This window comes from Vicugna pacos, chromosome 2, assembly GCF_048564905.1.
Source record: "Vicugna pacos chromosome 2, VicPac4, whole genome shotgun sequence".
In the NCBI taxonomy this organism is placed as follows: Eukaryota; Metazoa; Chordata; class Mammalia; order Artiodactyla; family Camelidae; genus Vicugna; species Vicugna pacos.
This window is the reverse complement of record NC_132988.1, coordinates 39,851,843-39,869,720: the sequence shown is the minus strand read 5'-3', so window position 1 is coordinate 39,869,720 and position 17,878 is coordinate 39,851,843. Positions and strand designations below refer to the sequence as shown.

The following is a 17,878-nucleotide window of genomic DNA, read 5'->3' as shown; positions in this document are numbered from 1 at the left end:
GCCATCATAGTGTGATATTATTCAGATATGCTTGGAAGGAATAATTGTTGCAACCATTATTAAACTATTCTTTCCTGCCTTTTATTATATTTCCTGAATATTCCTTAAGTATACATTAAAGGATGAGTTTCCTGTTATTTCAAAATGTTGGAATTACTTAACATTTGTCTTCAAGCTTTTTAAGAAAAATAATTTTTCAATGATTTCTATGAAATATTAACAATCAAATTAAGTTCCTGTTTAGCTTTATAATATAGTTATAATAGTTGTGATTTTGTTTGCAAATATATAGAGAGAATAAGGAAAATACTTCATAATTATTTCGTATTACAAAAATATTTCATTTAAAAGTATGAAAGTGGAGTTTCTATAGCTGTGCTTTGGGGAGGAACATGAAAATGACAAGTTTATTTTTGGTTATGCTGAGTTTGAGGTGTTGATAATACATTTATTTGGAAATGTCCTATAGACATAGAACAAATATTTGAAATGGAAAATTGAGGCTCAAAAGAAATGAGATTTTTGAAAAGCAGATGGCTGCTCTAAATGATTTTAAACCTCTTGATCTCTGTGAATTATATCTTAAGATACTAAAAGTACTTGCACTTGAGCCTGATAACCTTTTGAAAGACAGGAAAACAGTTATTAAACCAGAAATACCACAAGTTAATATGAAGTAAATGAAATTGTGACTCCACAAATTAAAAAAACATAGTTTACAAAACAATCTATCCCAGGAAACTTTATCAAGTACATGGTTAAAAGGATAAATTTTGCATTTAAAATCAATGTAATTAGAATCTTGAATCTTAGAAAGAAATAAGAAGTGATTATCAATAGGAACAATAATAATAGTCATAACAGTAACTCATTGTTTTGGTAGAATCAGAAGAGAAGTGAAACACTAGCATCCTTTGGAATTAAGGATATTTGATGCAGCAAATCAAGAGAGAAACACCCTGCGTCTCTGACACAACTATTAGGTGAAACAGCTGCTGACTGATCCACCTTGGAGAAAGTGTTTCTTACTAGTCACTAAACAAGGGCTGGCTGAATGGAAACAACATGTTTTTTACGTTGTCATGGGCTGGTTCTTGGTTAATGATTCCCGGTTTTCACTCAGCAAATTCCTTTTCATCCTGTGGAAGAAGTTAGGCATTATCTCCTCCCTGAGGGATTATTTAACCCTCATCCTAGAAGGACACCTTTACCACTCTCACAACAGCACCACACAGAGGCTTTTTTTTTTTGGAGAACTTGCCCATTTGCTTGGGATGTTTATTTTGGAAACACTCACTTGCAATCCCATAGATCTAAAGGGCAGGGATTTTGACTTTCATTTTTGTCAGTAGCTTGAAAAAGTACTTTGCTGCTATGTTGATGAAGAAATGGAATGTGAAAGAAATAGCAGTATTTTAGAGAAAATATTCAAAGGGCTTTGAAAAGTAAGTATTAAATATATGGGATAAAATGAAATACCAATAATTTAAAGCCATATGTATGTATACTCAAAACACCAAGAGAACAAGAACTTAATAGGAAATATATTCCTTAATAGAAAGTACTTGTGAAAAAGCAGGGACTATTTAACTGACTTTAATCTCAATATACAACTATGTAAATAGATAGTGCAATTCTATCAGTGTTTTAGAAATATGACCATAAAATTATGTCTAATTCATTGACATACTGTATTTTGGCCAGATTACATCTAATTATTTTAACATTTTTATTTGAATTTTTTGAATTAGATTTCATTTATTTATTATAAATCTCAAAAAGGGTATCAACAATGAAAAGATTTTCTGAATCACAATCCTTCATCTACTCAGTTTCCACCCCTCCCAAACTCTTCCTTGAGTTTCCTTATGGATATACAAGAAAATGTTATTACAGATTATCAACTGCTCTCTTTTGTTTATACAAAAGTTTGTATATATACAGCATTTACACCCTGCTTGCTTTTAATTAAAAATATATTTTAGAAATATCCCTATCTTAATAAAACCTTATTATTCTTTAATGCTGCATAGTATTCCATTGGGTACATGGACTGAAATTTATCCAGTACCCTACTGATGGACATTTTATTCATTTCCAATTATCTGGAATTATAAATGGTAATTTAGTAAAAATATTGTAAATACTTTGTTTCACATGAGGTCACATAATTATATAGGATATTCTCAGATGTGGAGTTCTGGATCACAGTGTGTGGGGGAGCATTTGTAATTGTAATATACACTTAAACTGTCTTCTTATTATCTCATACTTAAAAAATATTCTTGGTGCCAATAATTACTATTACTATTGTTACCAATAAAATTTTTGTAAGTAGTGTCTATTACCTAAAATCAATTTTTAGGTTTACCCTAAAAATTTAATATGATAACTTTGAAGTTATTTTAAGTTTTTAGATGTAGTAAGTGTCCCTGTATTTTAAAAACATATTCAAAGGTTTGAAAGGTGTAAAAATGTCAAACCTTGTTTCTTTTACTCAAAGAAAGGAAGTTTTGGTTGTCGTATTACAAGAAGGCTGAAGAATAAAATACGGAGAAATTAACATTTAACATATAAATTCACTCTTGCATTGTTCAGGTTGCTGTTTTCCTCCATCCTCACTATAATCTGTTAACACTGATTCCATTAGAAACCCACAAAGAGACTGGCCATCTTTCTAAAGTCTCTAGCATAGAACTTTATATTGAGAGCACTGGGAGAAGAGACAACAGAAATCAAGCTAAAACTTTCAGGAAGGTTAGGCAGTTATCTGGAGGTGATTAAAAAACTGCATCACAACTTCAAAGGCTGGTGGTTGAGAATCACTGGTACACAAAATGAAGTGTGAAATGAAACTGTTCATACATTGTTTTTATGTTTGTTTTAAATTATATTAAGTGCAAATGCTTTATAATTGATAACGTACTTTCACATGCTTTTCTAAAATAGTGATTTATAATGACATTTAATGAGAAAAAATAAATCTTATTCCACTTTGTTCATGGCTTTGGTTCTTTATGTGGCTATTGCTATTCATTCCAAAATTTTGCTTCTTTATGTGGCTATTGCTATTCATTCCAAAATTTGACCATTGCCAACATTTTTAGGTTGATTTGATTTACAGCATCTTCTGCAGTTTTATAATTGCTGAACTCTTGCCAGCCATTATAAGATTCATCTTGTGCCTGTACTCTTAATTTGTTCTGGAAATTAGCTGGCATGAGTTTCTCTTCTCTGTTCTTATTTGATAATTTTCCAGATTCATCAACTAAGTTTTTGCCAGCACTTTACTAATATAAGTCTACTTCACTTTTTTCTTTTGATTTTCATGAACTTTATAACTTTTCTATAAAATTTTCCACAACTACTCTACTTCATTATCTGAAAGAATTCAAAGTGTAAAAAATTAATTTATGAAGTTGAATGTTGCTTCCATTGAAGGATTATGATTATATTTTACAATCTTGAATTAATTTCATAGGTGTCTGTGCTTATAATGCTTTATGCATTTTATATATCTTGCATTTATATAAAATATATGCCTTGTATATAATATGTATTGATTAGTCTCACTTCATTTCACCTATCTAAAAATTTCCTATTAAACACATCTAATTTAAAGATAATTCTTTTGCTTCATCTCAGATTTTTTCCAGAGTATAATTGTAAATCATTAATATACTAGACTCCATCTTCCTTAGTTTATTCATAATACTTCTGAGTTATTTATAAACTCACTTTAACAGTTTACAGATTACTCATGTTTATTTTCTCTATGATCAAAAATGTCATATATATTCTAACACTGTGAACACATATACATAGATTTTTATATTAAATTGATGTATGAAATATTATCATACACTCTTTTCTGTTATTACTCTTCTTATATCAACAAAATGTGCTGTATATTCTTGATTTAATATCAACCTCAGGATAGTCACTGCCAAAAAGGGACAGTAAAAGAATCCTGTCAGGGTTGATGCAAGAACAAAATGAAGTATTATATGTAAAGTGTTGATATCGGAACCTGGCACCTAGTTAGTATTCAAGGAATCATACTATGCCTATAAATTGCTTCTAATGAATTATTGTTATTCCTTGAATAGTGTCAGAATAAGAGAGACTGCATGATCCAAATATTAAGTGACTACAAATTCTGATTGTCTGATGCTTAATCACACAATAGAACATTGATGTTACTGAGGGAACTGTTAGTTTTAAGCTACATAAAGACGTTTCTCCCCTAGAGAAGATACATAAACATTCAAGTTGTGATAGTTTCAGTTGTCCTATGTCTACTGGATAGTATACAGATGGACGCTACCCATGCTATTTGTCTCATGTTTACTAGTCTTGGATCCTTTGCCTTTCAAACTTCATCATACATTTACTTCTTGGATGGATAAATTCACTCATTCATATTCTAGTCAAACTTTGCTGACCTGAGAACCATTCTGATTGTCTCTTTTGACTTATATCTGATCAGATACACTATTTCAAATTGATTTTACAGTTTAAATCTTAGAGGAAAATCTCACCTTTCTATGGAGTTTCTCCAGCATTCCCACTAAGTTAAGGGACCACATTCATGGCACCATCTGCCTGTGCAGCCCAGTATCTCCTTAGTATACTACTAGAGCTAGAAATCCAAACTTGGTGACACAAAATATGATCTTCCTGAGCATAACTACTGACAAACAATACTTAGTATAAAAATTTTCGTTAATTGCTAGTAATATCGTGTTTCTTAAACCAATCCTATTTTTCTGTTGGAGCTATCAATAGGAAATTTGGTATTATTTCTCTACTTAAATGCTTATTTCCCTTCTACTTACTTAAATACTTCATATATCTTGATCTGCCCTTCCTGAAACATGCATTGTATATCTGTTTTCCTCTGAATGATTTATCTATCATACTATGTGTTGCTGTAGTACTGGACATTCTTATTGTATTTTCCAATTTCCTGGCATACACTATAAATTAAATGTTTTCTTAGTTATAAAGCTATTTGGTCCAATATTTGACTTTATCTTTAAAGATACTGTATCTTTAAAGATGGAGTAGACAGTGTGACAATTGGAATTTTTCATTAAATGTTTCCTTTGTGCACTCATATCAAAACATGTACTTCTTAATTTTAAGTATATAACTTGTAAAATTTTGTATTATTTATTTCTAATTTTACTGATTTATGCAATGCAGATTTTAAATGTCTAATTTTAAATAATTTAAGGATTTTATTTATAGTCAACTATAAATATTTTTTTCTGAAAATATCTCTAAAACACTCCAATTACATACTTGACTTTATGTCTAAGTTTAAGAGTGCTATTACTGTTCTGCTTTGTTATTCCTTATAACCCCTTGGATTGCCCTTTTACTTTTAACCTTCTATAACATAATAAGTGTATGCACTTCAATGCCAAGTTTTTGCAGAAAGCATTAAAGTACCTGTATTTCTATGCCATATATTTATTCCTATTAATAAGGTTTTCTTTTCCTTCTCACAATGTTTAATTATCACAGATAACCAAAATATCATACAATTCTCAATCATCTCAAATATATATAATGACTTAGATTAAAAGGTTGTTTTTCCTTTGCAAACTTAAAACTATTTAATCTGATTTTCACATCTCTACAGCTTCCTTTCTTGATTGCTTATTTCTTGAGTAGTTCTATAGTATTTTCCTCAAAATGATACACAGATGAAATGGTCTTTGAATCGTTTTATACTCACATATGTATTTATTTCACCATATGAAATGTGTTTTTCATGTATTTTTCTATATTAAACTATTTATTATATACTCTTTCATTTAGTTTGTTTCATAATTAGTTTTAGATTAGTAATAGAATAATAATTCATAGTTGTAAAAACTTCTTGTTGAATTTTTATTGTGAAATACACTTTTATCTCTAATAATATCTCTTGCTTTTTTAAGTGCATGGGTATTAGCACAGTTATAAGTAGATTTATTTTTGTTTGCTCTTTAGCTTTTTTCTTTCTATTATTGCTTTACTTCTCAGCCTTCATCCCCGCTAATTCAGTTTTGGGCCTCAAAACCCTATAGTCTGATTTCCTTTAGTAAGTTTCTTCTTTTTAATGTTTTAATCATACCAGGTCTAATATATACATTATATATATGTATATATATAAAAAATATATTTTATATTTGCAATAAGTATTTAAGATTTACCACATTTTATTTGTTCATTCAATCAATGTTTTATCAAGATATGAGTCTAATATTAAGATTTGAGTAAGCAGTAAAAGAGATTATTTGGAAATTTAGAAATATTCATAAATACTATCCACAACTTCTTATTCTTATTTCAGAACAAATTACTCATCAATAACTAGCATAGTAGGGTAGATAAAAATTATAGTACATAACACGAAAAGTCTAACTCTTCCCTATTTAGAAGTAAGCACATATGATTTGGTCTTTTTTATGTTTTATTGGTGTGAAATTCATAAACATAAGTTCATAAATATAAAATTAACCATTATAAACTCTACAACTCAGTGATATTTACTACCTTCACAATACTGTGCAACTACCTCCAACATCAAATTCCAAAATATTTTCATTGCCCCAACAGAAAACCCCTACTCATTAAACTCCATATCCCCTATTCCCCACCCGCTAGCAACCACCAATATGGTTTTTGTCTATCTTTATGGATTTACCTGTAACGTTTTTTAATACATTCTTTGACATAGCTTGATGTTTTGAAGTTTATCCACATTGTACCATGTGGCAGTACTTCATTCATTTTTATGGCTGAATTAATATTTAATTGTGTGTATATATCCATTTTTAGTTTATTTATCTATTAATGGACATCTGAGTTGTTTTCAACTTTTGGCTACTGTGAGCAGTGCTACCATGCATATTTGTGTCTGGTTTTGATTTCAGGGTAATGTTGGCCTCAGAACTGAAGTGTTGTTTACTCTGCTATCTTTTTCATGAGTATATACAGAATATATATATATTCTCCTTTAAGTATTTAGTAGCATTTACTAATTTAGCCAACTGTTTTATCCCTGAATAAATGATAAATTCCATCTATTTTTTTATACAGCTCTTAAATTAAATTTTTTTTTTCTTGAGTCAACTTTTGTAGTTTTTGACTTCTAAGAATGGATCCATTTCATAATAATTAAGCAATATATCGATCTACTGTCTTGCTAAAGTCATCAGTAGTGTTTATCATTTCTGATTCTGATAATTGGAGTCTTTTATTTTTTTTTTCTTGATCAATCTATCTGATGTTTTGTGCATTTTGATAATCTTTTTATAGAAACAACTTTGGGATTTTTTTAAATTTTCTTTCTTATTTTTCTATTTCACATTTCATTTCATTATTTTCTGTTCTCATTAGCATTTCTTTCCTTTTGTATATTTTAGGATTTGTTTGCTCTTCTTCTTCCAGTGTTTTAAGGTGAAAAGTGAGGCTACTGTTTGGACATCATTCTCCTTTTTTAATACAGACATACACAAGTAAAAATTTCTCTCTAAGCAAAGTTTTCATTGTCTCCCAGAAGTTGCCTTTTTTATTTCTATGTCTTTATTTTATATTCATCTCAAAGTAATTTCTAATTTCTCTGTGACTTCTTCATTGGCCCATTGCTCTTTCTGTGGGCTGTTTAATTTCCTCCTATTTCTGAGTTTCCCAATTTATTTTTGTTACTGTTTTACTTTTCTAACGTTTTATTCCATGTGGTAAGGAAAAACTACTTTTTATTGTTTCAAGCCCTTTAAATTTATTGTGATTCATTTTATGGCCTAGCTGTATTAATCATCTTTTTGTTTGTCTGTTTTTCGTTTTTTTTATATTTTTCTGTCTTCTAATGCTTTGACAGTTTAGTACCTTGTTCTTAGACATAGTTGAAAACTCGCTCACTTATATACTTCTGTATATACAGACCAAACAACCCAGAGTCCACAATCCATCTACTTCTTCTGTTGAACTCTCACACTCTGGGCCACTATAAATGTGCCCTGATCATGCCGGGTCAGGGATCAAATAACCAGAAACAGTCTAGTTTACCTGTTTTACATGCCTCACCCATTCTTTACACATAAACCACACTAAAGATCCTTGCCTACAAGTGTCTCTCAGTCTGTTTGCTGCCAACTCCTGTGGCCCTGCATAGTGTGGCCTGTCCTCTCCTTCTGAGTACTGTGAGTAATAAATTATCTTATCAATGCAACTATCTCTCAATCTGTTAACCTTACAATACCTCATTTAAAAAAATGCACTATATTTTAAACCACTAGCGTTATTATATCATGGACAAGGCTCCATCTTCACTTAAGGAAATACATATTATTGTATTGGTGGATGGTGTGCTCTATTGATGTTTGTTGGATCTAATCAGTTTACAGTGTTTTTTTAATCATCTATTTCCTGTTGATCATCGGTTTAGTCTTCCTATCCATTATTCAAAGTGAGAGTACTGATATTTCTAATCATTACTGTTAAATATCTATATAAACCTTCATTTCTATGAGTTTCTGCTTCATGCTTTTGGGGGCTCTGTTTTTATGCTTCAATATTTTTATAATTGTCATAGTTTCCTGATGTTTTTGACTCTGTTACCATAACAAAATGTATCCCTGTATCTCTAAAAACATTTTAAAATCAGTTCTGTCTGGTATTCATATAGCTACTACAGCTTTCTTCTGGTTGCTGCCTGCATGATATATCTTTTTTTCTATTCTTTTACTTTCCATCTATTTGTATGCTTGATTCTGAAGTGTGTCTCAGTAGACAGCATATGCAGAATTTTTTTTAATCCTTTTGATCTCTCCCTTTGGATAGCATTGTTTAATCAGTTTACTTTTAAAGTTATTAATATGATTTAATTTGTCTACCCTTTTACCTTTTTGTTTCCTGTACCTCTCATGTCTTTTTCTGTGTTTGTAACTCTCCTTTACTGCTTTAATTGCCAAAATAGAGTATTCTCTAATGTGACATTTTAACTTTTTCTATCATTTTTCATTATTTAACTCTGAATTAATAGTGATTTCTCTAGGGCTACCACATACATCTTACTAGAATCTGTTTCAGATTTATTCCAGTGCAATACAGAAATGTAATGAGGGTGTTAATATACATATTTCATCTATATATATGTTACATACTCAACAATAAATTTTTATAATTATTATTTTTATAATTTTACATCTTTTAAAGAAAATTAGAATGGAGAACAAGTCTATATTTATAGCTTTTGTAATATTAACTGCCTGTTTGCCATTTCTGTTTCCCTTCGCTTTTTTCCTGTGGGTTTCATTTACAATCTGGAGTCATTTACTTAGCCTAACACTGCCTTGCTTACACCTGCCTCCTTTGTGCTAGCATTGAATAATACATTATATTTTGTATATGCTATAGGCTCCGAAATATTATGTACATGTTGTTTAATGCAGTTGGTTTTTAAATCAGCTAAGAGAAGAAAGGAGATGAGATGTGTACTGAGACTGTCTTTTATTATCGCATAGTTGTCTTTACCAGTGTTTTTGCTTTTTCATCTGGATTTGAATTACCATCTGGAATCACTTACAGAAAACCTGAAAACCCTTTCCTTTGGTATATTTTGTAAGGTGGGTCAGCTAACTTCAAATTCTCTTAGTTTTTGTTTTTCTTATAATTTCTTTATTTCACCTTCATTTTTTAAGGTGGCTTTTCTGGATGTAAAGTTCTTGGTTGACAGTTTTTCCTCTCATTTAACATTTTGACTATGTCATCCTACTGTCTTCTGGCCTTGATTATTTCCGTTGATAAGTAAGCCACTATTCTTATTGGGGTCCATTATAAGTAGTCATTTCTCTTGCTACCTCCCAAATTTCTCCTTGTCTTTGGCTTATGGCATTTTCATTGTGATGAGTCTGCTTGTAGATTATTTTGTGCTTATCCTACTTAGATTTTGGTAAGCTTCTTGGACGCACAGATAATATTTTCAACGAATTTTGGAAGTTTTACAACATTCATTGTATATTTTTCTCTCTTTTCCTGGTACTCCCATTACATGTACAATGTTGTCTTTAAGGTACTCACCACTTATCTGACGTTCTGTTTTTTTCTTTTCATTCTTTTCCTTTGTTCCTCAAATTGCATAATCTCTATTGAACTACGTTCAACTTAGCTAATATTTTTCTCTGCTGTTTAAAATCTACTATTGAACCTACCTAGTGAGTTTCTAATTTCATTTATTGAATTTTTTAACCTCAAATCTCCATTTAGTTCTTTTTTATCATTTCTCTTTATTGATATTCTCTGATAAGATATTATCATCATATTTTCCTTCACTTCTTTAAACATGGTTTCCTTTACTTCATTGAACATTTGAGCCATTATTTATCAATGGCTATTCTGAAGTCTTTGTCTTTTAAATCCAACATCTGGTTACTCTCACTGGCAGTTTCTGTTGCTTGCTTTTCTCTCCCCATGTATGATTCTATTTTGTTTCTGTACATGTCTCATAATTTTTGTTGAAACGTAGATATTATATAAGAATTCTGGGTTCTGCCCCACTTCCCATGGTTTATTTTTGTTATTTGCTTGTTTGTTTGTTATGTAAATAGTTTTATTGATTTAGAAATGTTTATCCACTTCTCACTAGGGCCAGGGTAAGGTCAATTAAGTCCCCAGTATTCTCAGTGTGCCAAGCCCAAGGTAGTCTCTATTCTATGAATGCAGACTGGGCAGGAGGACCTCCCCAACCTCAACACACACACACACACACACACACACAGACAACTGCTGGCCTCACTCAGTCAGAAAATACCTGTATAAGAGGTAGCTGAGGGAATGATGAAAAATACAGACATTTTGCCCCCCTAGGAAGATATCACAACTCTTTAACTAGGAGGAAGGGGAAGAAGGAGCCTTGTTTTTTGGCTGTATCTACAGAACAAGAGTTTTTGTCATGCTAATATGAGAAGGGAAAGGAGGGCGTGGATTGTGTTTCACATGCCATAAATTATTTCTGTTCTTCCTTTTTTTTTACAATTTTAACAACCGGGGGACTTGGTCCATGAAGCTTTTCCTTTTAGCATACTGAAAAAGGAACTTCAACGGACATATTTCAAGAAGGTAAATACTGAGAAAAATCAGAAATTTTTGTTTAGGTACAATTGAAGGGATCAAAAGGAATAAAGGAGTTCACAAGCTTCACTATGTGAGCATAATTATATTATTTATTTTAATGTTCCTCTACTTTACCTTCTGATTTTCTGTTAATGACTTTTCTCCACTTCATATTTTTTTCCTCTATTCAACAACAAAGCTTGTTGAAGCTAGTTTCATTTTATTTTACAACCATTGCCTCAGCTAAATAATCCAGTGGGTTTTCTAAGCTACTAGCCATACACAGATATTCAAACTGCTCATTCACATAACTAGCTGAGCCAACTCAGGATGCTGAATTACACATACTGATGAAAGACTCAAGATGGGAAAACACATTTTGATCTTCCTTATAAAAAAAGAGGTTGAGTAAATGTCATGGAGTCTATGAATGCAACACACATTAAAAAAAATAGTATCAAAGTTAAAGTTAAGAGAACTAGATTTTGGTCCCAAGTCCGTAATTAATTCTCTGAGTTATTTTGGCTTAATCATTTAATAGCTCCTGGCTTGAGTTTTCTAATGTTTAAATTGTACAGCTGAGCTAGTTATCTTCTAAGGTCATTCTCTAAGTTGTAAGAGATAACTTCTGCTGTAATTGTTACAAATGCCTTTTTATATCTTATCACTTGCTGGTTAAGTTTACCTACTCATCTGCCACTTCCTCTTATCCTCAAGACAGAGAAATTATTCTAACTTCCATTACTCACAGAAAGTAATCTAGACCATTTAGACTGATTTTAAATAGTCTCATATTTAACTTTCAGAGTGGTCTGTGTTTGAATAGCTGATGATCAAAGAGAAACTGAGAAGAAATGATAAAAATGGATGAAATGTATTCACACAAGACCAAATATATCACATATTTAAGTATCATCCTACACACGTTAGAATATATTGCTATCTCCTTTCATACTTTCGAGTATATGTTCTCATAACATATAGGTAGCATAATTTTCAACTTGAATACCTAGAATACTAAATGAAAAGTGCAATGATCAGGGATATAATAAAAAATGTATAAGGCAAAAATACTGTTTTCAATTAGTTTACAAGAAGGTACAATCTAAGCAATATAATACATGTATACTGCATTCTATGCACAGACAGATGTAGGAAAGTATATTATATATATACATAATATCTATTAAAATGTGTAGTATACATTATAACATATAAATGTGAAATATGCACATAATACATCAGTAGACTATCAATTTTTTATACTTTAATTTCACTGATATTCAACTCATACTGGTTCCTAGGAAGCCTTCAGGGTAGAGTTTATACTAGTGTGTAGTCCAATGCTTTTCAAATTTAAGAGTGCTTTGGACTTCCCTAGGGTATATGATAGTGTATACAAAATCATCCTCAAAAATATTGGTTCATTGGGTCTGCAGTAATGAACAGAATTCTGTCATTTTAACTGTAAATTTTAAGAAACACTGACCTAGTTTTTCAGGTTCCTTTGATTGCAAATGAGCTTGGATGAAAGGGAACAACAGAAACTCATCTTCCCTGATTTGAATTAAAGTAACAAATCAAACCTAATATTTTTGAGAATAAAAAAAAATCAATGAATAACTTATTTATTTATTCTAGACTTAAGGTACAATACCATCATGCATTACCTCTTTTTTTTTTTAATGTAATTTTTTTGAGGGTGGGGGTGGGGAGACATTATATCTACTCAAACTCAGTTACTGGTACTTTCCTAGGTAATAATGAAATAGGATTTCTGATGAAGGGACTACAGATTAAAGTTTCCTCAGTTAATTTTATACTCAAAGTGAAACTCTACTCTTTAAATTTCCCGTTGTTTTTGCTCTGGTCTTGGTCAAATGTCTCAAAGGATATTCTGCCCTTGTTTCTTTTGGAAGTTCTTTGTTAAGGCTAAAAAAAAATGATTTTGGCAATTTCTCTTGGTATTTGCCATTCTCTTAATTCCATCCCATTACTCCCATTTCTTTCTTCTTGTATCATGGTAAAGTATCCTTCTTCTGCCTCTAATGTTTACATATGTCAAATGTAGATGCGTTATTCTGAATTGAAATAGGTACTTTGGCAGTGGTAAACAGGAGAGTGATGAATGAATGCAATAAATAGGCCCTAGCTCAGCATGTACAAGGATTTACAAATGCAACAGCAAAAAAATAAGTCATTCAGACAACAGCTTCAGAAAGTCTCTGGTTGACCTTTACTTAATGGGTGGTCATGTTTCAGCACAAGCACTTTATGGAAGAAGTGAGTATCTAGCAAATCTTTATTATTTATGCCCTATGCTAATGTAAATACAATCATAGTTATTTGCATTAATTCATATTTAGAAGACTTGTCTAACACGATATTGTATTACAAATAAGAAAAATCTCCATTCCTTTTTGCATATTTATCTTAGCCTATCTTAATTTAAGGATTTATAGATAAGCTACTATAACTGGAAAATACTCCCACATCCACTTGGTTTGTTTTCTCTCTAAACATTTCAAAATGTGTAAATTGATCCTGATATAGGAATGCATATAACCTTTTAGTTTTACACCAACCGTATTTGCTGAAAATAAAACCATCATGTAATCCTACGTACATTTATTTTCTCATTCGAATATATGATAAACTGGAGATTGCATGATAAATATGCTTGGTTAAAATCATTTTGTTTCAATATTATGGAGTATATATCAAGTAATGTCAGAATTACGTGGGCCCTTAAGTCCAAACTGGAAACTCTATTTATTTCCAGTCCCAGAATTTGCTATTTCTTTTAGAAAAAGCTTAAAATTCAGTTTCCTATTGAGACAGGAAGGGGGCAGGGCACAGCCTTTCAAGGAATGCCACAGCAATTAACATCAAAATGGTTAAGATTCAACCCCCAGTAGGCCTTGAGGCTCAGGATGATGAGAAATTTAAATTCTAGTAGATCTTGAGCTTTATTATACACCCATGGTAATATATTAACATGGTGAAAAACACGCCCACAGGCACCATGACAGTCCCAAGGCTAGCCACAAAAGTCCAAGAGTGGGAAATGGCCAACTTCCTGGGAATCCCAGCCCCTTCCCCAGGCTACTTAAGACAGGTCCTTCCACTTATTAGCATATGAAGACACCAAGCCCATAAAAATCAGCAACACAGTGCCTCACGGCTGCCCCTCTCTCTCTCCCTCTTCTAAGATGGCCCACACTCTGTCTATGGAGTGTGTACCTACTTTTAATCTGAGCACCCAACCCCCACACCTCGTGGCCTTTCTCTTGCCTTTCAGTGTATCTCTCTGAATAAATTCACTCAACTGTGGCTGGCTCTTGAATTCTTTCCTTCACGAAGCCAAGGACCCATGCTTGGTGGAGCACATCCCAGGGGCTCAACCGAAGCCTGGGACACAGCCCTTCTCATGCCCCACATCTGTTTTCCTGCATCACTATGAATTAAAAACAGAGACTGCTGTTACTATTTTTGCATAAATGTAATACTGCAGTTTCTGTACCCATGTATATCCATGCTTTCTTTCCCCCATGGTAACAGATTTCCAATTATATCTAGCTAGACAATGTCAACTTAAAATAATTTCCTCATCTTCCCTTGCACTTAAGACTGACCAAAGATTACTGCAAAAGCTGGGAGACAGTCTAGAAAAGCGTCTTAAACAGAGGGCAGAGATTTTAAGAATAAAACTCTCAGAAATAAGTGCTTATTGTTCCCTTTCTCAGCAGTTCTCAAATAATAACCTCCTGACAATGGCTCTATCTTCCCATACTCTCTGCTCTTCATCTAGTCTGCGTACTCCTGACTGTACACCCAGATAGTGCCATCTCATCTATTCTGGCATTTCCAGTTTCTTATTTTCTAGTATTTCCAACAATCCTGGACTTTACTAATTAATCTGCTTTCATTTTTCCATTGTTCTGTTAAAAATACTTATTAGCTCTGCATTATCATATATATATATATATATATATATATATATATATATATATATATATATCTTAGTTTCTAAGACTCCCTTCAGTTTGGCTGCATCATAAATTTCCCTTTCTTTTCTTCATTTTCCAATATAAATAATTTGTTCATATGAGAACAGTCTATTCAAGACCATTGGTTTTTATGTCTTTGTGTGTGGAAATGTGCTTTATCTCATTGTGTATTCAGATTTAATTATTGCCAATTTATTATTTCCTAATAAAAGACCTTATCTTCCATGTAGCTGGGCACCCTAGTAACCATGACCTTTCTTCCCCTAAATGTTTACACATAATGTAATAAATATAATATATTATAACATAACATAATGTACCTATTGATGGTGATATTAATTTATATCAATCAGATACAGTTTTACATTGCTGGAGAATTTAACATGTTTCTTATTTCTCCAAGAACCTCAAACATGGGAAATCTCTCTTACACTGTTTTGTATATATCATAGTCCATGTTCACAATGCCCAACTTGTTTGTTTTGGTCTGAGCACTGAGAAAGTTCATTTCATATATCTAAATATTCTTTAACCATATTTTTCATTTGTTTAATATAGTTACAGATGTTTAATATAGCAGCTCACAACTTTCCTCTCCACTCTTACATTTTATTACTAGTTATTACATAATATTCCAATTGTTCTTAGAGCTCTCCTTGACTTTTGTGAACCTACTACTTACAGTAATTGTTACACTAACTGTTATCCTCAAACATTCTAAAGAGTTCCATGGTAACTGGGAAACACACATATGCATAAATTATAATGCATTATAATTTTAAAATAAATATTCAAAAAACTTCAATTGCATTATTTTAATCTACTCATAGTTAGGAAATGTATACTCAAAGTAAGCCAGACCAATCAGATTACTTTCATAGGTGTTTCTAACTGGAAGTAATAAGAAATTATTCCCATTCATTTCTTGGTCAGAAGTTACGAATGTAATCCCAAAGACAGCATTTACATTAAGACAGCAAAGTTACAACAGAGAATGTCAATTCTAAATAATGTAATCAAGCAAGACCCTATAATGCCTTCCGGAGACAGAATCCCACTTCATGTCTTTTGCCTGCCTCTTGTTTGGAAAAAAGCGGTAATCTCCCCGGAGTCACAAAAGGCTGACTAAAGAATTAATGACTGAAAGAATGTGAAGATGTAGTAACAAAAAACAATTGGGCTAGGAGAATCAGCAACAATTTAAACAGTACATCAGCCATAAAGCAGTCTCACAATCTTTACTTCTTCCCTGAAGAACATCGATAAATGTCTGATGCACACTCCTGAGTTGCTTTACAGATACTAGAACTCCCACCAGACAGAAGTTAACTTCATGATGGCCAAGAACACATAGTCTCCAGACTGGCTGGAACCTGAAGATTGATAATTAACCCCTGTAACATCACCCTTTTCCTCACCATCAACCAATCAGAGAATTGTGCACTAGCTGATCACATACCCTATGACTCCCTTCCTTTATCTTGTCTCTAAAAACTTTTCCCTGAAACCCATCAGCGAGTTCAGTCTTTTGAGCATTAGTTGCCCAGACTCCTTGCTTGGTGCCTGCAGTAAATGTTGCACATTTCTTCACCACAACCCAGTGTCAGTAGATTAGATTTACTGTGCAAGAGCGAGTGGACCCAAGTTTGTTTTAGTAACAGTAAGATCCTACGGGTTCTCCCACACCATATAAAAGTGAAAGAGAAAGAAATGTAGCAGAAATAAATCAATTCCTTGTTCTAGAGCCTGAGTTACCTGGAACTCTCTTGTTAAAAGTTTCATTTCAATTCTGTAGTTACAACAGTATATTAATAATAAATTCCTTCTTACAGCAAGTTGAATAGAATTTCTGCCAAACACAACTTAGATAGTTCTAATTAATTTAATATCAACATCATTTAAATGTTTTGAAACTCAAATATCATGTCATGCTTTATTTGAAGTACTTACTAATCATTCTCTCCAGTGGCAGACCAGCAGTGGAGCAGTTAGAGTGGTTTGTCCAGGCTGTGGGAAAGAAGAGGATGCATTGTCTATGAAAAATGTTTAAGTAATGATAAAATCAACTCAATGTTAACCTGTTTTATTTATTTATTTTTTTTTTTAACCTGTTTTATTTTTTAAAAACTCATTTTGTATTGGCGATCTTATTAATATCACTGATTAAATGTTCTTCCTGAAAAAAAAAACAATTTGTTGGTCAAGAAAACAGCTGTAGTTATTACTGATTGAACATACATAACTGAGCTTCTAATAAGTGCATGTATGTTACTTATACTTTGGTAAAAATTGAATTCCATGCAGATATTAATTTGGAGAACTCCCAACAATATAGTGAGCTCTAAAGATAACACAGCTCTGCCACATGAGTTCCCAAGGAGAGTTAGTGCATAATATTTTAGTGCAGAATCATTTGAGCTTGCTTAGGTTACAAGTCAAATCTCCAAGCCCTGTGGTGCTCCATATTCCATTTCGATATCTGAACATAAGCAACAATAACAGTGACTGTAAATACAAAGAAACAGAACTTCCATTACTTCAGTGAAATCACTGTGCAGAGCATTCTTTGAATCTTGTAGAGTGCACTTTTTGGAAGTGTTTTTCATTTTGTATTCATGTGCTTTTTTCAACAATACATTAATATAATAAAAATCCTTTACCTTTCCCATTTCTTATACTGTATGATTATTTTCAGTTATATATATATATATAGATATATAGATATATATGTTTTTCTTGATTTATGTATTTATTTTTAC

General features: G+C 31.9%; 1 long non-coding RNA gene across 1 annotated transcript in view; it reads right to left on the bottom strand.

The window, feature by feature from the left end:
* LOC140685907 (uncharacterized) overlaps positions 1–17,878 on the bottom strand; it is a 45,095-nt gene that overhangs the window by 25,628 nt on the left and 1,589 nt on the right. Inside the window, exon 2 of the long non-coding RNA XR_012059368.1 lies at positions 17,070–17,126. This is a non-coding gene — a long non-coding RNA (uncharacterized lncRNA). The remainder of the gene's footprint in view (positions 1–17,069; positions 17,127–17,878) is intronic.